The sequence below is a fragment of the Pithys albifrons genome, chromosome 7, assembly GCF_047495875.1.
Source record: "Pithys albifrons albifrons isolate INPA30051 chromosome 7, PitAlb_v1, whole genome shotgun sequence".
Taxonomy (NCBI): Eukaryota; Metazoa; Chordata; class Aves; order Passeriformes; family Thamnophilidae; genus Pithys; species Pithys albifrons.
This window is the reverse complement of record NC_092464.1, coordinates 39,186,497-39,209,194: the sequence shown is the minus strand read 5'-3', so window position 1 is coordinate 39,209,194 and position 22,698 is coordinate 39,186,497. Positions and strand designations below refer to the sequence as shown.

The window sequence follows — 22,698 nt, the reverse complement described above, 5'->3', positions numbered from 1 at the left end:
CTTACTGTTCCTGAAGGGATTTATAAGAAATATATGTATATTTACTTTGCTTAACAGGAGATGGTATGTGGATGTCTGCCATACATGCACTCAGAACATGTATAACAGCATATAACTACAGAACAAATCTTGAATAAAATTTCAATTTCAACTGCATGTTTCATATTGATTTTAAACCAATGAGGCCTCCTAGCAGAATGATAGCAATGGAAATTTTCAGTGCACTTTGGATCAGAAAGAAGTAATGAAATTGCTTTCTATGTTCCTATTAGAAACATCACAAACTCACAACTCTTTACTATCTGAAATCCATCCTTTGACACATGAACAGCCATGTTTTCCTACAGGTGCGAAACCAAGTCACTCAGGGGCTTAGTTAGTCTCTTAATACCACTTCTTGAGGATTTCATTGAAGATCTCATGAAGACAAAGAGTTAACTAGAAAGGTGAGAGGAGGAGTTATTGGGCTAGAGAGACAAGGGATGGCCAAGGCAGAGTGGTGTGAGGACAGCAGCTGTGAAGGCAGCCCAGTGTTTGCATCACTGGATGAGAACTGCTACACAGTTGAGGGCTTTCTTCTTTTTGAAATTTTTCAGCTCTTAAGCCTACCTTCTTTGAGTAACAATGCCAGGACAGTCCATTTAGTAATCTGCACAAAATTTATCTGTTCCTTCATTTCTTCTTGGTGGATAAATCTTTTTATATGGGGAGCTAGCTGAGACAAAGCTCATGGCAGAAACTTTCATCCAGATGAAGTTTCCTAAGTTTTTCCCTCAGAGAATCATTGCTGGTTTAGACATAACTAGTTTACACCTAGCTCCTGTATACACTGTGTGGTGCCCACAGCAGTGACTGGTCAGTGCACGACCTAGCAAGCCAGAAAGCATCTTTCTCCATATAAACTTTGGCACTTTCTTTTTCCCTTTTTGCAAATGTAGAGAGAGCATTTACCCTTGTTCAGTTTCTGTCATGCATAATTTTCTAACACTCTGTTGTTACTCTAAATTCTCAGAGTGTGTATCAGCATAGTCTAAAAACAATAATTAGAGAAAGACTGACTAGCGAAAAAAATACTAATAAAAACCACACACATTTCACAGAAGCATTTGACAGTCTGTCCTGATTTACTTTGTTGTGTCTTGATACAATGTGTTCTATCAAGGAAAGTAATGAACATCAGCACAGCTTTATATCCAGCTGCAGCATGGACAGATAAAGCGTAAGCGAAATGAGATAAAATATGTGCTTGATGATTAATATTGAACAAGGTTGTATTGAACAAAGAGAAGACAAAACTTTTAATATGAATGCAGATCAACAAAGAATGACAGTGTAAACTATTAAATGTTTTGAGGTTGCTACTGATTCACCATCAGAAATGTTGAGGCAGCCAGACTATTAGACATTAAACAGTTCAATAGTAATATGCTGCAATTTTATTTGACTTACATTTTCAGTGTCCACTCAGACATGTAAAACCAACTGAAAATGTAAGCTGGAAGACTACTGAGTGTAGTAGTAAACACAGGGTTAAAAACAATAATATGCAAATAATAATTCCAACAAGAAACTTTAGAATGCAAAGGAGTACAAGAGATGAGTCAGCCTCAATACCTTGGCAGTAACATGCAAGCTAGTGGGGATATCCAGAATGAAATCATTTCACAAATTGGCAAGGCAGCAGCTGCATTTATCCACTTAAATAAAATTCAATCCTTGAAAATCTACAGCTTAAAAACAAACTGAATATTCAACTTGTGTTATTTTCAACTTGATGGATGAGAAAGATGGAAATTACTCAAAGTATAGGCAGCCACCTAAGAAGCCTGATAAAACACTCAGAAAAGCTTAAACTTAGAAAAATGGTATTTTTAAAAAAATTAGTGAATTTCTGATAAATTTTTCAAAATTTAATAGTATCTGCCAGATATCAACAAAACCAAAAAAGACAGATATATGTTGGTAATAAAAATGAAGAATCTACTGGGTAAAAGTATATATGGAAGTATACGCAAAAAGGGAGAGCTAAAAGGACACCTTCTGCTGAATACTGTGAAGGGTAATGCTTACAGGACTCTCTACCATGAAGATCATAAAACTTGCTATGTGTGGAGCCGACATGGCGCGCAGGATGCTCCTTGTGGCCTTCACCAAGGACAGCTCAGGCCAACCTTCCCCTGCCCCCCTTCCCATTGCAGGGCTCACAGAGCAGGAGAGAGCTGTGGGCAGCTGTTTCTGAACTGAGTAACAACCACCATCTTAGAAAATAAGTATCTTTTAAATGGACTTTTATGAAAATCAAGTCATGACCACTGAGAGTCTATGTGAATTCCTTTCAGTCTGTACGACACAGCAAACCAGGTCCTACCATGTGCTGTCTGGATGGAATGGTAAAAATATTGTAATGGCTTAAATAAACTCAAACAATGGCTGCATGCATTAAACAGCTGGTTGCACTATATGGCTGAGAGTTTTCCAGTAGATTCAGTCCACTCAAGATTTTAAGGGAAAAGTCTATGGGAGAATATATGCCTTTTTTGTAAGCAAATACAGAAACACAATTCTGGCCATTTTTATTTCTATACTTAAAAAAAAAATCATTAGTCTAGTAGAAAGTATGAATAGTAAAGCTTGAGACCCTACTCCAGACATTGTTTTTCTTTACACTGGGCTAACATACTTTCCAGTTCTTCCCAGCTCCAGCCAGTTGTGTCTTCCTATCTAGTTCTTTAGCACAGAAAAAAAATAAACCTGCATCAATAGTAAAGTCCTTTATAGGTTAGATCCATTCTTTTGCTGTTGGATGGGACCAGGGAGATTCCATAGGAAAAAAAATCCTTAAAATCTATCTCAGGAAAGGTCTTGAAGACACTCTCCTGGTTATCCCATCCTTCCCTGTGCTCCTGGTTACAACATCCTTGTGAACATCCAGCTTGCTACCCTTGCCCTGCTACATTAAGGTGAAGTTTATGTCTTCCCTTGTCTTCACCTTGTCCCTTTGTCATTGATTTTTTGACTTTATTGTCATCACTCCCTTCACCTTCTGTCATTTACAGTGTGTGTAACAGTATCTTTTCCTGGCTTATTGTAATCCTAGTCCACAGACCTCCTTCTATATAGAGAAACAAGTCTTAGAGGACAAACGTGGTTCAATCACACCTTATGTATCTGTGCTAGCTGAAAAACTCAGTTTGTATAAAAATGAATAAATTTTTTTTTCATTTTAGGTCACATAGGAGCCACACTTTTAATGACTTTAGGGAAAACTTTTAAGAATTGTTGAGTATAGAAGTTAGATTTTTAATCAATTTCAGTGCACTGTACTTAAATAATCGTTCTATTACTCGATGAGAAGATTTGCAAGATTGTAATTCAGTGGCAACATCTTCTACATGTAAACTCAGCAGAAACATGATGCAGAAAACACTGAGACACAGCACATGCTATCCCATTTTCAGAGCAGAATCACGTCACACAGGAGCCATGTTCAAGAAGCTTAAATGCTAACTGGGTTGGAGCTTTAATCCTTTTACTGCCTTTGAACCGCACTCCTGCCTCAGCTGTGATATCATGAGGCTGTCTAGTCAAATTAATTGCATCCCCTTGTAGGAGTCATGTCGGTGCTTATCTTATTTCTACATTTCTAATGCAGGCAGCGCTGTGATAGTTAAACTGTGCTTCGTCATTGTCTCGTTTTCTTTCCTTTTATACCTTAACACAAGTCAAGATTGCTGGTAGAGAAGCTGAAAACAGAAAGAAGCAAGAGTGTTAAAACCTGTAAGTCATATGGGTGTATATTTCGGCAGCCCCGTAGATCAGCCTCTACACCCGGCCACTCATGAACAGTAATGTGAAGGAGGGGAAAAAAAAAACAACTAAAAAAAATCACCAAAACCAAACGCCAACAAAGAAACTTCTTTGCAATCTGGAAGAAACACGGTGCTCAGCGTCCACGAGATGTTTGAGCCCACCTCGGCGGAGCGCGGGGCGCAGCGGCGTCTCTTACGCAACGCGGGGTGCTGCGGGGCGGCTCTGCGGGGCGGGCTCGGCGCCGAGCAGCGATAGCCCTGAGCGCCGCCCTGGTCCGTCGCTAAAAGTCGCGGGACGGCCTGCGCCTCTCCAGCTCGCTGGGACTAATACGGTTCACTCGCCAACTGTTTTGGCGGTGCGGAAAGCGAGCGTTCCCGCGAAGAGCTGGCGCGGGGCGATGCGGCGGGGCCGCTGCGGGTACCGTCCCTGGCCCAGCCGGCAGAAGCGCCCAGGCGAGGTGTGAAAAACTGCGGGACCCTCCGCTGTCCCCAGCGCTCCGCGCCATCATCGCCCGCAGCGTTCTCCGCCCGCGCCAGCCCCGCTCCGGCCGCGTCCCTCCGCAGGGAGAGCCGCCTGGCCCCGCCGGCCCCCCCGCGGGGTCACCCGGGGACAGCTCCCGCCTCCCGCCGCAGGAAGCGCCGCAGCCGCTCCGGCGCCTCCCGCTCGGCGCTCGCCTGTGGCAGGTGAGACTCCCCGCGTCCCTCCCCGCTGCCCCGGCGGCCGCTCCGCACGGGCCCCGCGCCGGCCCCGCCGAGGGGAGCCCCGCTGGGCCGGCGTGTGGGGCGGGAGCGGGGGTTCCGCAGGCGGTCTGGGCGGGGGGCCGGGGCCGCTCCCTGTTACGGGGCCGGGACGGCCGCGCACCGCCGGTGATGGAGAGGCGCCCGGGCGGGAGCGGCGCCGCCGGCCACCCCCGCAGCCGGGGCGGCGAGGTCCCGGTGTGCCGCCGCCCGGGCAATGCGGCTCCCTCCCCTTCCCAGCCGAGCCGGGGCTCTACTCATGGCCCCGGGCTCCCCGAGCTGGCCGTGCGAGCGCTGGGCTGGAGCTGCAAGGGCAGCGTCAGCCACTGAGTGTCCCTGGCCCTGCGTTGCCAGACTTTACAGGGGAAGAAAACAGGCTCCAGGAAGAGCCTCCTCGCGTTTGCTGCTTCTGCAGAGTTCATCCCACCCCTGGGAGCTGCGCAGACCTCGCAGGAGTGTACGGGCTGCTCCCCAGGGAATTCAAGCTCTTTCCCTGCGCGGGGCGTGTGGGAGCGCTGAGCTCAGCTGGGATAGCACATGGGATATGGCTGGGAAACGCTGGGGAGTTCGGGCCACAGATGGCAGTGGCCGTGTGTAATCATTCCAGACTGCTGCACTCTGTGACCAACTGACAAATTGAGACAAGTTGTGAGAACCTCACTGCAGATGTAGTACCACTGTTTGTTAATCATAGTGGTGACTATGAAGGATCATGAACTAATACTTTTTTAAAAATGGGAGCTACTGACCTCCTAATCGAGTGAAGTGAATACTTCATGGTAAAAAACATGGAGTTGCATAGGGTGTTCTGCGGATGCTTTGCAAGAGAGATGTAAACAAACTATCACAGGATATGCATTATGAGAAAAATGCAAGGCACAGGAATATGGAGTAACTTAAGTCCCACAGCAACAAGTGGCAGAGCTGTCCTGGCTCTCTGTCTTGCATCTCTGTCACAACACAGTCTTCCTGCATTAGAGGCAGAGCTTCCCCTCACCAAAATAGTGACAAAATACCATCAGCTGCAAGGAAGGTAGGATCAGCTCTTGTTTACAAAAACTGTGATAAAGAACTAAATTTATTATTACTAGACTAGGAAAACACCTCTGGGCAAAAAAAATCTCCCTGTAAGTTGTGCTCAGACCATATGATCAGAAAAGCAATGTTCTGGTGAGGAAACTGGGGTTTTCCCAGGTTCAAATACAGCCATAAATTGTGAGATGACCACTGCCATCAGAGGACCATGCTCTCTTAGGTCATGCAGCATAGAGCAGTTGTGCCCTGGAGCAATCAGGAGGCAGTGAAAAGCAGGAAGAGCCTCAGTGAAAAGAAAGCACTGGCAGAACTTACGAGATACTCACATCACAGTTATTTTGCATGTTATAGATTTTATTTTTTTACCCAGAAACTATACCTGAAAGAAAAGACTGCAGGAGACTCTGGCACTAAAGCAGAGGCAAATGAAAAAGAAAGATCTTCATGCAATTTAAAAAAAGTTAGTAGAGTCAATCTTCACAAGCAAGATTGCCAAAAGAGGTAAGACTTGGTTAAGAATTTAAAGCACAACATAATGTTGGGCTGCAACATTTAAGGTCTTGGTCTCTTTCATTGAATCAATAAACATAAACCAAAAATATACAGCTTCTAATATAAACTTATATGAGCAGTTGAGATAAAACTTGAACAGGATAAATGAGAAGGCATTGTTAGTAAAAAAGTCTAGGGAAATGGTATCAGGATTTATTAGGGAAATGAAGGAAGACATTGTTTCAGATTTAAAATGGAAATATCTTAAAAAATGAGGCCTAGCAGAAAGAAAGAATGGGAACCTGCCAATACAACAATGCTTTGTTTTCATGGAAAAAGCTGAAATGGAAAAGGTTTGAGAAAAAAGGCTGGGGAAAAATGTGAAATCCAAAGAAATGTCTTTGACGGAATGTGTTTGATAACGATGGAAACCTCTTATTAAAAAGTTGAAGTGCTCCAGGTAACACAAACATTCTCGGAGTTAGTTGATCAGCTTGAGAATCAAGCAAAAAAGACATGGGACAGTGTTACTCAGAAAGAAGTTAAGATGCTGGAGATAAATTACATTCATTTTCATCACACAAATTGTCACAATCTGGAGATCAACCTGATAAACACACACAAAAAGAGAGGTAGCTAGTAGAAAAGTTGTGGACAGGGGTCAAGGAAAGAGAGTGGGAAACAGCAACAGAATCAGTAGGTAGCTGAACTGCTACAGGCATTTCTGGAGACTCATCTGTAAAAAAGGGATGCAAAACTGCTGTCCTAGGGAACTGCGAGCTTGTTTTGCTAAGTGGACAGCAGTTAAAACTAGAACTCTCAACCCTGAGACCTTACTGGCAAATGAAGATACTCTGGATAAACCTGAGAAATTCTTGAATGTTCTAAGGGCTGCATTTCCAGGAAAAGGAAAAGGACTAAGCAGGAAAACACTTGATATCGGATGATGTATCTGCCTCAACTGAGGGATGTCAGAAGGATTGCCAAGAAAGTTAAGGGGCACTGCAAGCCAAAGGTACTTATAGAAAATACAGATTTTATATACACCTGAAAGAAAAATGAGACTGTGAGGCGACTTCCTGGAAAGCATTACCAACTAAAAGGCACAACTGTGGTAAGGACTGAGGTTCAGGCACTCTTGTACAGCAGCACGTACACAACTATGAGGTATGGTCTGTTACCAGCGAGCAGCCTAATAGCTATCCTGTACCAAGCTGGGCTTTCTAGGCCATGACAAAACAGCATTTCATGTAAAGAAAGGGGGCAATTACTGGTTTCTTCATCCACCAAAAGCAAATGTAGAACCTTTAATGCAGTGTTTGCCACTATAACAGAAAAAAAATAAATACATGAATAAAAAGGAAGGAAAGCTTTTGTAGAAGGACAAATGTAACAAAGTGGTGCAGTTTTAAGAGTACAGACAACTAAAGAAAAAGCATGAGAGGAAAAACAGAGTAAACTTCCTGACCTTTCCAGGTCAACAAAGCAATTCAAGCAGTCAGTCAAATTAAGGCAGTCATTCTAACAGAAGATATCCTTACATTAGGATATATCCTGACATAAACTTTACACTTAGGTCTGACCTTGGCTTCCTGAATACAGACCAGTCAATTATTGCTGTGTTTATGAAGTTCTTAATACTTCTATTACAATTATTCAGTTTGTATTTAAAAAAAAATTGCTATGGAGGTGAAAACAACAATATCATTACTAATCAGTTAATCTTCTGTACCTACTAGTTTAGCAAAATGTAGAAGGGAGTATGTGGAACCTATGAAATCTAAAGAACTTATGGAACTCAAGCTGAAACAGGGCTAGAGATATGCTGAATCTTCCAAATATTTCCTAATTTTTTTATTAATGGGTTAATAAACAAATAACAGGAGGAAGAAAAGAATCCACAAAAAGCTAAAACATTGCGCTTGTCTGCCATATAGTTGCTAAAAATCAGATGAGATATTGAGGCTGCATTATATAAATGATACTATGGGTTCCATTATCTTTGATTAAGCTGTAGTTAATATATGTTAAGAGGTTTGGTCTAGCCGTTTTTGAAAAATGACAGAACACAAAAGCCACATGGTTGCTTCAGACAGATGTTTCCCTTTAGGTTTCTAGAGACAGGCACAAGAGAAACCCTTGACTTTCTTCTGTATGGCTAGGTTCTTGTGGTTACCCTTGGTCAAGATCATGGTAAAGTAAACTTCAGGAACTTTACCTGCCCTCCTGGTGAAGGTAAGGAGATTTTTGTTATGAGGGTTGACCTCTGAAGAAGAGGTAACTGTGTTAAGCATAAGTTGAGGGAGTGTAATATTTTGTGTTGAGATGAACTGCTGAGATCCAGTTTGTAAACAAGTCAGCTAAAGATCATTTGATCAGATAAACTAAAATAGATAGGAAGAGACTTAGAGGGTTCTGTGTCTCAACATTGTAATTAAAAGAGCATTGGAGTGGAAAATGTTGCAAATAATTTTTGTGACTTTAAAAAAGTATGTCATATAACACCAACTTCCTTACTGTGTAGAACACCAGCTTCCTAATTTTGTTAGGATAATGAGAGGTTAATAAAAAAAGTTAATAAAAAAGTAAAAGGGAACTGTTAATAAGTAAGTAAATAATTAAAAACCTAACCTACTAAATAACTAAGTATGGTAAAGTGGGCACCATTGCATTATGAAATGGCAGAACAGGCATACATCTGGAATCAGAAACTCAAACCTACTTACTATATATGTGCATATTTTGTTCTCCTTTAGTCTGGCCAGGGTTATATGGATTTTGGTTCATTTACAGTGATATTTTTTAAAATTTTTAATTTCTGGTTTTCACAATAAGAATGTATGAATTATTTACTGTTTTAAGATACAATAGGAGATGTACTTAGGATCTGAGATCTGTCCAGTCCTCTGGGATTTAGATGGATGATCTCATTAAATTCAGAGTCACTACAGTAAGTCCAGAAATTTTCAGATGCAGATAATGCAGTATCTTAATTATTGTTTGCAGTTAATTAAAATGCTATTTTTGTTTGTTTTGCCTCCCTCTGGCATCCTCAAATCCTAATTAATTCTTAACTATGGGTGGTGGGATTAGGATTGGCAGCAAAACACACCTCAAACAGCCCACCAGCACCATAGGGCTGTACGTGCAGAAGTGCTGCCAAAACGAAGATCACATTCTTGAGAAGTTAGATAAAGGTCGCTATTGTTCTTGCCGCCAAGATTATTTTTATCACGTTGTCGACATAGTTGTTAATGTACAAACATGCAGGTGAGATACAGAACACATGAAACTCATAAGAAAGGTGAAGACTTTGTATACGTGTGGAATTAGAGCACTGGAGATGAGATGTACAGAAAAATGCAGAAGGGGAGCAAGAGTGCACATGACAGATTAAGGAACTGGCTGGCACTGTTCCTTGTGGTGAACTGCTTGGTGACATTTATGGCACTGATAAATAAAATCTCTGAGCAAATATCATTAATTGATGTAGTTCAAGGAGTGACTATTTGGCAGGTTTCTAGAGAAGTGGTATTTCAAGTACATAACCAGATCATGATTGAAGGGTTTTTTGTTTTGGTTTGGTTTTTTTTTCTTATAATGGTGCAGGTTTTTCAGAGTGCAATGAGATTTTTTTTGGCTTAGAAGTGCTGCTGTAATTGGTTTTTAGGGCTTTCTTGATTTGACCTAATTGGACATTTTGAAATGTTGCCAAAGTACAGGGTAGGATTTTGCCAGTTTTCTGTCAATGATTCATAAAGCTCATTTGGAGGATCAGTTAGAGTTCGAAAAAGAAGATTTTGAACCAGAATTGTTATAAAACCAGTGAATGCTATTTTATTAATTGACATTTTCAATGTTAAATGGTGAAACACAGCACTATAATGAACAATAAATACACTTTTTTTTTTCCTAGAGAATTTCCTCCCTTCAGGTTACTGTGTTGTTTCAAGAATTCTATAATCAGGGTGGAGGAGCACTTTAATTTGGTTTGCAATGATATTTTTGGCAAAATTCAAATTGTTGTTTTTTGAAAATCATTAGACCATTAAACAGTGGTTTAAACAGGTAAGAGTGAAAGTAAGATTTCCTCAAACATATATTTCCTCTTCACAGTGCTAAAAGTCTAAGTGCCAGCTTTCTAAAAGTCTTTAGAAAGAATTAGATACTGCTCTTTCAGTGTCTGAAGACCTAGGGAAATTAAAGAAATGAAGTGATATGTTTGGAGGAAGGAAAAGCCGGCAGTGTATAGCATCATCATTTCTAATCATCCCCAGCTCCTCCACAAGTTCTCATTTTCATAAAGATAATTTAAAACCAACATTCAAGTGGTTCAGCCTGTCTCTGTGCATTTATAATTTGTTTAATGTCCTGGTACACAAGTATAGATTTGGTGGATTTTTTTCTTCTATAGTCAGAGAACTGACTAGGATGGATAAGTTAACAAGCAGGAGGTTCCTGCATGTTGGAATTAGCCACTTACCTGTTTCATCCATTGCTTGTTTGTGCATGTTTTGCTCATTTAGATGTATCCTAAAGAAACAAGATACCCAGCTATGGCGGTAGCGCCAGTTTCTAATAGTTCATAGCCGTGGGTCTGAGTGCATCAGGAGGGATCTATAGGTGTTTCCATACTACTTCTCATTGCATTTGGGTCACAATTAGGTTTTTAATATTAATGTTATTGGTTTTTAGCTGACCAGGTAACTTAAAAAAAAAAGGTATAGCAAGGCTATGCTATGCTATGCTATGCCTTTCTATACTTACTCTTGAGAAGTCAAGCAAGAGCTTTTACTGAAGCACTTCCCTCTGCAAAGCTGTATGGACATGGGGTAACTGCCATTCTGCTGCAGCACTTGAAGGTCACTTGAAAAACGAGAGTTTTGACTAAAGTAGGACTCTTCCTTGACAGGACCTACAGAGAGATTTTTCAAGCTGGCCTCCAAAGCACCTTCTGGGATTCCTGACAGATCAGTTTTCTAGGGGAGGGAACTGCTTCTTTTGCAGACACTATTCACATAAATACCACAACATGAAGCCCATAATCACACTCAGAGGACGCTTTCCTCTTGTATGTCAGGCAAATCGTGTTTAAATTGGCATTTACTGAAATATGACTGTTGGAACTGAACCAGCACTACATATTGTACTGAGCAGGTATATATGCTACACTACATGCTACACTAGGGACAAAAAATGGCAACAGCCATTCTAACCTAATAGAACTATAGTGCTATTCCATTATAGCATTTCTGCTAGCACCATGGTAGTATTTCTTTTCCATACCTCTCAAGAGAACTTAGGAACCAAAATACTTCAATGAAAACTCCGTACATGTCTCTGAATTCTTCCAGAAATTCAGCTATGATTGGATTCAGGATGAAGATGGTAAAGTAATCTAATTTTTTGCATGTTTTAGGCCTGCTAAAATAAAATGTAACAAAATGCTGCTAAAGCAAGAGATGGAGAATGAATGGGAAGATTATAGTGCATTATTGTACATGTTTTTAATTACTGAAATGAGTAGATGACCTCACCTTCTCCAAAGAAGTGATACCAGGCTTCTACCTCCTGTTCTGAGTTTAGTGGAAAGGTGAAATCTCAAATCCTAGATGTTGTTATTTTTATGTAGAGGTGGAGAGTTTTTCCCAGCTTCTCTATGTTTCTTCTCTATTTTCTGTAGTAATGATCCCTTATGATGAACAAGTTGATTTAGAATAGGATGAGCTGCACATTCCCTCCATTAATACACCCACCCACCTGGTACTTGAGCTCCATATGGTCTTGGATTAGGAATGAGAGAACTTGCAAAGCTATTACTTCTGCCAGGCCTCCAAAATCAAGCCTATCCCTGGTGGGTTTTAGTTTCCCCCCAGAGTAACCCAGTTATAATTATTCCATCTGCAAGAGCCTTCCCAAGCCCTAATAATTTAACTGAAACCACTGTGGTTTGGGACAAGGGATCTGGTTTCAATATGACTTCTAGCCATCTTCCCACTCTACCTTTTCTAGATCTGCATTCACTCTTCCTTTGATTCTTCTCAAAAGAGGTGTCCCTTATACATGATTGAAAGGGAACAGTGTGCAAAGCCTTTGGTGCTATCACACCCACTTCTTCAAGCTAGAGGCTTTTGTGCAGGTCAGTTAAATGCTATTTTTAATTGCCTGGTGAGCTGTTCAGACTAGTGTGTCCATCTCATCCTTGTCCATTCCATTCAGTATGAAGGAAAAGCTGCAGATCTGAACTAATAAAGCCTGTCAGTTGTCATTTACTTTTCGCATTAGTAGGTAGTTGCTTCTTCCTGAGTATTTTTGGGAAATCCAAACTAGGTCCACTATCTTGAAATTTGAAGCCATGACTTGGATCATTAGAAAATTCATCACAGATAGCAGCAGAATATGACAAAAATGGGCTTGAGGATCTAGTTAGAGCATAAGAAGAATGAGCTACTGGTTTTGGTTACTCCAGTAGCCCATCTAGCCTAGTTCACTTTGATGAGTAGAGGATGCTTGCACAAAGACTGGAAGAAATAGGACAAGTGTAGGGTTTCCTAACTTCTGGCAGTCAGAGGCTATGGGAATTTCCTAAACCAGAAATGTCACTGGATTGCATCATCATGTTTACTTGCCATCAATGGACTTGTCAACCATAAATTGTCTGATCTGTTTTGAACTTTCCTGAACCTCCACATCATCCTTTGATAACAGACCAAGCTGCCTTTTTTAATAAAACAGCTTTTGCAATAAAAAGGAGATTGGTGCTTAGTCTGGAAGCCTTCTTCACTTAGGAGAGCTGAGACTGTTTACCTCATTACTTTTTTGCTGCAACTTAAAAACACAGATCTTAAAAATAATTTTTGATAATAGTTTAATCTTGCTGGTTTTCTTTCAGTTCAGATTTTCTTTGCCCTTGTTCATTTGGTTTTGTGGACAGAGCACTAAAGTCCTGTGCCATGTGTATCCCTGCACAACCTGAGAAAAAAATCCCTGCTGGTTTTTTACATGGCAGATCAAAAATGGATATGAACTGTGCATTGAAGATTAGGTTGTACCTCTAGGTTTATTTATCTCTCTTTTGCTTTCCTTCTTCTTATTTATTTTTCTTTCCTATTTGTCTCGATTTTCATTCATTTCCCTTCTGTTCTCACACATCTCCTGTGGTTCCCCTCAAATTCTGATGGCAGGATGGAATTGGATCTCTGTACATAAATGAAGTCTTATTGCATTAGGTTATTTTTATGCTCTCCAGAAATCTTGAAACAGACATATATTGCACTGTATTGGAGAATGGCAATTGAAGAGGAAAAGAAACAGTATATAGTACTAGTGGTTTATTTTCGTTTGTTTGGTTTTTGTTTTGTTCTTTTTCCCCCAAAGAAATGGATGTTTTCTCCAGTCTAAAGCATGTTGGCCAAATACCTTCTGTTAACACCAATATACTTTGAAGTGTTTCATGGCATTTAGAGAAGATAGGTCTCAGCTAGGATTAATAACAAATGGACATTAATCTAAAGTCATTGTAGTCGTGTACTGTCTAGTAGTTTTATTGTGTGTATAAGCACTGGTCGTCCATGGTTTAAAGAAGGACCCCCACAGGATGCTTTCCTGCTGTGCTGACTCATTTGTGGTACTCTAAAAAATGAAAAGGGGCATGTGTGCTTCCTGATTTCCACATTCCTTGTAACACTTTTAGAAGAAAATATTTTAGATTGTCTGTCAAAAGGTGAGGTTCTCATTTAATCAGCAGACTTCAGAGTAATTTTTAAAGTGTTGCTTTACCATGACTGTTTTCATCTTTATTCACTGTTTTCCCATGCACCGTGACTGAGGAATTCGGTAAGAGGACTGTGAAATTACAGGTAATAAGAAAATCTATGTATCTTGTAAGACCCTCCTTCAGAAACTGATTAGGGGCTCATCTGTTCACCAGTTAATGTGTGCTAGGTGGTCAAGTGGTTCATCTTAGCTCTTGTTTCATTGCCTGTGCTCTCTGCTGGCTTGTGTATAAACAAATTAGTAACTAACACTCCTTCTCAAAAGAGAACGCATGAGGTGCGTAGTATTTCTGAGAAAAACAGGAAGTCATTTGTATCTGAACTGATCTGCTGAACAACCACTCTAAAATCAAAGAACCATAGGGAAAAACAAACCAACCAGTAACAAGGAAATCTGGCAGTTGATAGCAGATGGACAATGTCCATTACCATTAGAAAGCCCCAATAAGCAAACTTCTCCCCTGCCTGCCCAGCCCTGAGGTATGAAAGCCAGACAAAAACTATTTAGGAGGAAAAATAAATTGAGAGCAATAAAGATTAAAAAGCTGAAATCCACCAAAGTACCAAATTAAGTCATTGTGCTAAAAAAAGTGAAAGAAAGAATACAGTTTCATTGACAAGAACCTCATGTCCTGAAAGGTGTAGATTTTCTTCCAGCTCATCTCAGACCTGGATTACATCCTATGTGCTCCTGGTCCAGCTATCAGGCATTTGATGAGGTTAGTGTTAGGTTGCTTTTTAATTGAAGGAAGTTTCTGACTCCTTCATTTGTGAACAAAGTCATGGCCTGTGGGTAACTGATGCAGTGGGAAATTATGCCTCTAGATGACTTGAACTGTTCTCAGGGAGGAGGAAAATTACCTTCCTGGCTGTACAAACTATGTTCTCCCTGCTTTTGTTTCTCCCTCCCTCTTTAGTGCCTGCTCCAGGTCAGACACCACAGGTAGTGTAGGGTTTCAGAGGCTCTTTGACATGTCTTGCAGTTGTACTGAACCCGTGTCCCAGGGTTGCTAAGAAAAGCATTTATGTGAGTGCATGGTAGACATAGCACATCCCTGATAGCAGCAACACAAGCAGGGATTCCCTCAAACTCAGAGAACAAGAGGACCTCTCTTTCTGCCAGGCAGGAATGGTATTTCAGGCATGGGAGGGGAGGGGGGGGTATTGATAGTGAAAGTCACAGAGGTCTTAGGGTCCTGGATTGCCCAAATCTAGGGATTTACTATCCTTATGCAAGTATTGTCTTCTGGCTAAGCAGATAGAAGGGAGAGTGTGGTCGTGTGAGGACCCAGGAGCATCTATCCTCATGTCAGAATGCTAAGTAGGTGGCTAGAGGAACACTTTGAGATACTTTGACATACCTATTCCAAATGATGCAGGGGGTCATCATCAGAATATCCTAGGAAGCCTTATCTCTTCGATATCCACAAGTACTTGCCATTGCCAGCAGTGAATGGCATTCCATGTCAGTGTCATTGGATGGGGATGATGACACGTTTTAAGACTACCATTCTCGTCATCACATGCCTTTGTGTCCCTGCATTTTTGTAATTTCAGAGCAGTGCATCACCACCCCACTGGCTCATGCTGTGCTTTGTGTTTAGCAGCACATATTTATGACATGGGGAGTGAAGAATGAAGTTTAACTCACGTCCTTAACTAACCCGTACGTGAGGGATTAACTGCCTACTGCATTCTTTTACTAAGTATTAATCACTTAACATTATTTTCATTTTTTCAAAGTCTTTTACTTTCTTAGTGTGTCAGCACACAACTGGGTTTGAAATCATGGTGTTTGAGGGGCTGCTGATACATTAGTCATGCCACTGCTGTCGTTGGCCTGACAAGGGACCTGTTGTGTTACTTTCTGAGTGAAGGAAAAAGTACATGTTGATGGGCTACAAGGTTATCAAGGTTTGCTGCAGGGCTACAAGTTATCAAGGTTTGCTCTTGCTTCACAAACCTGTCTTCCTGGCTGTGGTAGAGTTAAAAAATAATTACAAGTTTTTCAAAGGATCACCCACATACACATGGTATGAGAGCTCTTTTCTTTGTTGGTTTCATTTTATTTGTTCATGACTCACTCTTGGCAAAATGAGTGAGCCTCATGAGCCTGTAAAAATTCTGTTTGGATTAAATGATTTGCATTAAATGATTTATAACTGCAAGAAGGGTTTAATATTCCTGTAATTCCTTAAGGAAAAACAAACTGATCTTATTCTTTCAAGTGGCTATTGCTTTCACGCCTGTTACTTCAGACGCCATCTTACTCGCTCAAGCTGATAGCTGTTAATGAGACTCTGGGCACTTCTCCTTCCTTGCTCTCCCGGCCTCATGAATTAGAGATGGATGGTGGAGATGTACTGCCATCATTTTCTGAGAACATTCGAGCGTGACTGAACGCCAGGGAACCTATAACCTCCCAACCCTGTCTGCCTTGCGAAGAGCAAGGAGCAGCACTTGTGCTGTGCTGAGGTGGGGTCATCATATTTCTGAGTCCAAATTTGCCCTGGTTTTGTAGACCAGAGGACTGTCAGTCTTCATTTTTCTGTCAAGAGCCAGTGTGCTGGTTACAGCCTGCCTCATTCCTGTTGACTTCTGCATAGGTCTGCTGTCAGCAGGGCTGGTGGGCTGTCCAGCCACCCTCTACCCTGACCCCTTGGTTTCCCAAATCCAGAAATAGAGGGCCAAGGCGAGAGCCCTCCACTGGGCATCCCTGCAGAGAGGGGAATGCCAGCCACCAGCACCCACCGCGGCTGCCGTACCCCTGGGATGGAGGCCTCACAGCGGGGAGCGCCTGTCAAAGCCCATGAGAAAAACATGCGAGTCAACAGCGGGACAATCCAACCGGATGCAGGAGGTGCCATCAAAAAGCCCTTTGACTGCGTGTTTGCGCAGAGCCGTGGCTGCCCTAGGTGTCCACTCCCGGCTGAGCCGCTGCACAGTTGCTAGCGGGGGCCGCTGCCATCAGCCTCAGACCACGGGGAATCCTCCTCTTCTGTGCCCGTGTTCATGCCCCTCTGGCAGCGCGACCCACACCGCGGGATTTTAATATCCATGGCAGCAAAGCGCCGTCGTCCCCACGCAGCGGTTCACCCGCCGCCGCAGCCCGGTGCCCGCACCTCTCCGCCCTGGGGCCAAGCTATGACTCGGCGGCGCCCCGGGGCCCGCCCTGCCCGGCGCCGCCCGCGGGGCCGCAGCGCAGCCGGGGGGATCCCGGCTCCAGCGGCGCTACAAGTGGCCGCCGGGGGCGGTTTCGGCTCTGGCTCCGCAGCGCTTTCCCTCCGCCCCGTGCCCGCCTCCCGGCGACCCTCTCCGCGGCGCGGAGGGGCCGCGGGGCGCGTTGCGTAACGCCGCGCTGGGCTCCGCTCCGCTGCGCGTCGCTCGGGGCGGCGGGAGGCGCGGAGGGGAGGGGAGGCGGGCCGGGCCGGGCGGCCAGAGGTGAGCGGCGGCGGCGGCAGCGCGGGCGGGGCCGGGCCGGGCCGGGGGGGCGCAGCGCGGCGCGGCGTGTGCGCGGCCCCGCGGGAGGCGGCGGCGCGGGCGGGGGGAATCCAGGTCACGTCCGCAGCCAGACGGCGGCTGGCGGGAGGGACGCGGCGAGAGGCACCGCACCGCGCCCGGGCGAGGGGCGCGGGGCAGGCGGGCCACTCCGCTCCGCCGGTAAGTCAGCCGGACAGCCGCTCGGCTGGTAGCGGGCGGGGGCGGGCAGGGGATGCTGGCTCCGCAGGTTGGAGTCCCAGCGCGCCCTCGGGGAGCGCCGCGCTGCCCGCCGTCCGCCCGGCGCTGCGGGGCGAGCGCGGGGGAGCCGAGTTGCGTTCCCCGGCCGCTCACTATATTTAGCTGTCACCGGCGGGGAGAGCGGCGGCAGCGGCGCGCAAATGCTGTCGGGGAGAGAGACCCGCCGGTCCGTCGGGGCGCCGCCCGCCCGCAGCAGCATCCGGGGGCGAGCGGCGGGGCGGGCAGGGAGGGAGCCGCGGCACCGCCGGTATTCAGCACCGCGGGGGGCGGCAGTGCCGGGAGGTGGGAGCGGCGGCGTGCGCGGCTGCCGGCGCTTCCTGATTTATTTATGTTTGCAGCATAGATGGTATTTCCCCATTAAAGAGTTTATCCATTGAAGTTCTATTTGACTTTCCAAAGCGGCGACGACAACAACAGAAATCCGTGAACTTAAAAAAGCCAAATGTGTTAATTGTTAACTAAATATAGAAGAGGAAAGCTTGGAAGCTGTGGTGGGTGGATTGATCAGGCAGCGTATGAGTAAAAAAGAAAAGGGAAAATTGTCAGCCCTACGAAGCCAGTTGCCGGTAGAAAGGATCGCACCTGTTCTGGTGAGTGGCAGGAGCCCCATAGCCCCGTGGTCCCAGAAACCTTGTTTGCCCTGCTGTGATCTGGACGGAGGAAGGCGAAACACAGGTTAAAAATGCTGTAATAAATACCAGGTCTGACCAGGAAGGCAAACGGGATGGTTTTTTTTCTACAGTACAAGCCGTGTTCCCTTTATTATTTTAACTTAACACAAAATTCATGCATTCAAACTGAGCCATCTGCTAGTTACTGTAACATATTTGACAATTATTTACAAAACTTAGTCTGTCATAAATATATGTTTGCTTAATTGATAACTGGATTTTTTTAAATGAAAAATGGTTTGTTTTCCTTTTACAGTTGAGTACTACTTGTGTGTTGAGACAATTTACTAGGTTTTCTGGTTCTTGTTTTCCCAGCTCCAACTTCTGAATAAACATTTGAGAAGTAAAACCCAAACAAAAGAGCAAAGAGTTTGCTCTTTATAAGAAATTTCTGTAGTAACAAGGTAATTTTCAGGAGACTTTACCATAATCAATGCAGTTGCATTGGATAGCTCTATTGCCTTTCAGTGAGGGAGTTCTCTCCCTTACTTTGAACTGTAAATAATACAGCTTTATGAATGTATAGCCTTTTTAAAAGAGAAGCTGGGCTAAATCACTGGGAGGCATAGCTCTTTACTTTCTCATAAAACAGCTGTTTAAGACACAATAACAACAAACGTTTTGTGAAACTGTATATGCCTACTTCCTTCCTCAGAAGGCTTTTTTTTTCTTTTCTACTAACTGCCACAAAATCACCCTTAATATTAGTCCCAGGACCCTTAAATTAGTCTCAGCCTTCTTCCAATTTATTTGAATTGGTGACCTTTGGATGAGCTGGTGTGTTCCATTGTTTCTTAGTAATGATGGAATAATCTAGTCCTGACATACCAGTTGTGAAACTGAGGGCACTGCTGTTGGATGGTCCTAAGGAAATTTAAACATTTTATGGCTCCATGTTGGAAAAGAGAGGATTTAGCTGTAGGTTTTATGTGCTTCTAACTGTATGGACTCTAATAATTCAGAGCTGAAAGGGCTCAAACCAAGTCTGTTAGAGTTAGTGGAAAATCTCCCATTGATTTTTACTGGTTTTGAATGAAGTCTTCTATGAGCTGGTGTTGAGCACATCATGGCTACTCCAAATTGTTCAGTGCTTTTGAAATTCTTTGCATGTCCAAGTCATTATGTAAAGTCAGGGTTTTTTGGGTGCTGTCTCCTTCTGTGTGGGAATGTTCTTTTGCTTAGTAGAAACTGATGGTGGTTTTGTTCACTCTTCTATGTGCTATAGAATTAATTTTATTATTTCATAATTTCCTGTTATGTGAGGATGACATATGGGGGGTTTTGGAAGAAGTAAAAGTGAATCTGCTTTTCCTGAAGGCTGCTTTTGCTGAAGACGGGTTTCTTCAGGTGTTTTTCAAAGAGTTTACAGTAATGGGACATCTAAAGTTGTAAGACATACATTCTCTGAGGTGCTTGTTGTACTTCCTTTGTTCAATATGTGATTGTTTGCTGCCTTTTTTTTTGTTTGTTTTTGAAGGTGAAAGGTAGAAAGTTGCTGGTGATAACAGATGCTGATGTTCTGTAAAAAAGCTTGCAGAATAGCACATACCTGTGCTGGCCATATATCGTCTCCTGACTTCCCTGTTGTTGATGATGAGCAGGATTTTTCCTCTTGGCTATATGTGAAAACCCAGCCAAAGGAAAATAGGGAGGGGAATGACTGCTAAACTTAAATCATGGAAGTTTGTCAGAGTTTAGTGTAGCCTGTCTTGAAATTTGATTCCATTTGGAAGAAAATCGAGATATGAAACCTCAAAAAAAACCACCTGATTTGAGGCAGGACATCCTCCAGCAAGAATCTCATTTGCCACTAGAAGAGTGAGACTAGGAATTTTGGCTCCTTGAAAAAGGAAATTCTGCTGCTTGTTATCTCTCCTCCATCATATTCTGGTTTACTGATTTAGGTTTTGCTTATTACTAAAAGTTGAAGAAGGCAGAAGAGGTATGCATGTGAAAGAAGCTCCGATAAATAGCCTGAGATGACGAAAAGCAGGAGAAGCACATATTAGGATTTCCTTCCAGGATTTGGGAAGTGCTAATTTTTCTAGACAAACTAATTTGGTCTTTAACAGGAGATGGCTGCCATGGCAGAAAGCAGAGCTGTGCTACAGGGTGCAGAGTAGCAATGCAGAGATGCATATTTCCTGCTTTTGCTTGTGGGATTTCCAAAGCACATGAGAATATGCCTCTGGAGGAAGGGTGGAGATACTGCTGGGGCACTGTCTACCTACCTGCAGGGAACAAAGAACATTTATGCCATGGGTTTCTAGAGGATATGGTCAGGATATAAATTTGTAATTTTTCTGTCAGCTAGAGTCAGAGGATCAATCAGGAAAGATTTAATTTTTTTTTAAATATTTCCACAGTTTGACATTCCCTTCTTCTAAGTTTCACAAATGATTATGTATGTAGTCTTAGATTCTCTCCTGCATGGTCCAATTCAAATAAGTAAGTAAGTGAGTAAGTAAGTAAGTAAGTAAATAAATAAATAAATAAATAAATAAATGTTGTTTTGTAGCTCTTCAGGTGCATAACAGCAGAATTCTGCCAAGTCACAAAAGTGCTTTCCTTCTTCGGTCTGTTTAACTGAAGTAGGGCCTCTGCATGGGTGAGGGAAGTCTGTACTTGAAAGTGCAGTATGTTAGTCTTGGGGTCTGCTTGGCTTCATTTATCCCCTCAAAATAGTTATCTGAATAATTCACATGGCCATTAGTGTGGCAGTTCTGCTTCTGATGTTTTTTTAAATTCATCATTATGCAGTGATAAACTACTCTCCCTTCTTAGGGTTGAGCTAGAATTTTACATATTATACAGGGATAACAAAACAATGCATGTGGTATGAGAACCTTTATAATCAAAATCAAGGGCAGACTGTACATTTCTGTGTAAAGATTGAAGAATTGTATTGCTTTAATTATATGTTATTTCACTGGTTGTACGTCATCCAGGAGGACATTTTGAATAAAGTGATTGAATCTTGCACAAGTTGTTTCTCTCCTTTAATTCACAACATGTGAATGAGATTGTTTCCACTATTCATCACAACTTTAAAAATGGTTATGGTAGGGGGACAATGCAAGTAAAAGGGTTGGTTGGGAAAGTTAGTTCTGTTAGCCTTTTTGGTTTATGGTCTCACTGCCAAAGTGTGTGTAACTAGAGAGGAGGAAATTGAAAGCAAATAAAATGCCTTTTTGAAATATGAAAATTAAATTGTGTATTCCATTCTGAATGCTTTGGTCATAAAAATTCTAATTTTACTCTGACCTATTGCAGCTTATTAGAAATTAAATATCCTGTGAAACCAGTGAACTCATCAAAGAGTACAGAAATAATTTGCAGTTTTTTAAAAAAAAACCCCTGTATATCCTCAAGTGTCTTAAATATATAGAGCTCTAATAATTTTTACTGATGAACTAAAAGGGCAAATACTCTTATGTTATAATTAGATTATACGCATGAAAGCAGTGTGATCATTCTAGACTACAGAACTGTTCTGTGTCCTCTGGTGAACCTAACCCAATAAATTAAGGTTCTGTTTTTCCATTGGAAGAAATAAAAGGACTGATTGTCAAGCTGCCTAATAGTAAGGTAGAAAACAGAGCAAGAAGATCAATGTCTGATCAAGTGCATTTAAAGTCAAACAAAATATTAAGTCCTTCTTTTACTGGATGGAGTGAAGTTGGTACACGTAGAACCACATTGCTTCTATGTAAGCATTCACAATGCTGGCTCTTTTATCTCGGGTAGAAGATCATTAGTTATGCACACAGGCTACATTTTTGGGGTTATTTTAATCCTGATGTTTCAGCGGTTTTGGATTACTTCATGAGAGTTGGTAGGAATGAACTGTATGCCACAGGTACAGCAACAATGTTGCTTGACAGCAGGATGTACTTTACAACAGCTATAGGCAGTTAAATGCCTCCCTGACATCTGAGGACTTCACTGGCACTGTCCAAGCTCGCTCGGCAGTGGCAGATGGACCTCAGGATTTAAATGGTGGGGCCAGTTCTGCGCACGCTGAGCCTCACCTAAAAATCCACTGCGCAGGCTGGAAGGGCTCACCCACGTGGGGACAGCCCTTCCCAAATCTTCTTTCTCGAAGATGAGCCACACACACACAGTGCAGGAAAATAAAGGAGCTCTTTGAAGAAAATCAGAAGTATCTGTCAACTACTTAAGTAGCTGGATCCTTGAGCAATTGCCCACTAACCAATATCTCAGTGACATGCAAATGGATGAACCATTTTTAAAACATTTACAAGAAAAATACACTTGTGTGGGTAAGAGCTGTATTCATCACCACTACAAGTTGGCTTATTTGAGTCATGTGCCATGTTTGTTCTCATTATCTATATCTGTGCAATGTTCTTGAACTCTGGGCCTTTTCCTTTCTTATATTTTCACGGGTTTGTAATTCCTTGGTCTTGCACCTTGGCC

General features: G+C 42.6%; 1 protein-coding gene across 12 annotated transcripts in view; it reads left to right on the top strand.

Moving 5' to 3' along the window:
* The first annotated feature begins 17,186 nt into the window (after positions 1-17,186).
* Positions 17,187-22,698, top strand: part of THRB (thyroid hormone receptor beta) — a 165,575-nt gene continuing 160,063 nt past the window's right edge. For 3 of the 12 annotated variants that reach the window (XM_071561088.1, XM_071561085.1, XM_071561084.1), the window contains exon 1: positions 17,318-17,509. The gene's annotated coding sequence lies outside the window, so the exon portion shown is untranslated. Of the gene's footprint in view, positions 17,291-17,314; positions 17,510-17,912; positions 18,178-22,698 lie in introns of those variants that run through there. The other 9 variants (XM_071561096.1, XM_071561094.1, XM_071561093.1 and 6 more) reach the window with 6 other exon arrangements.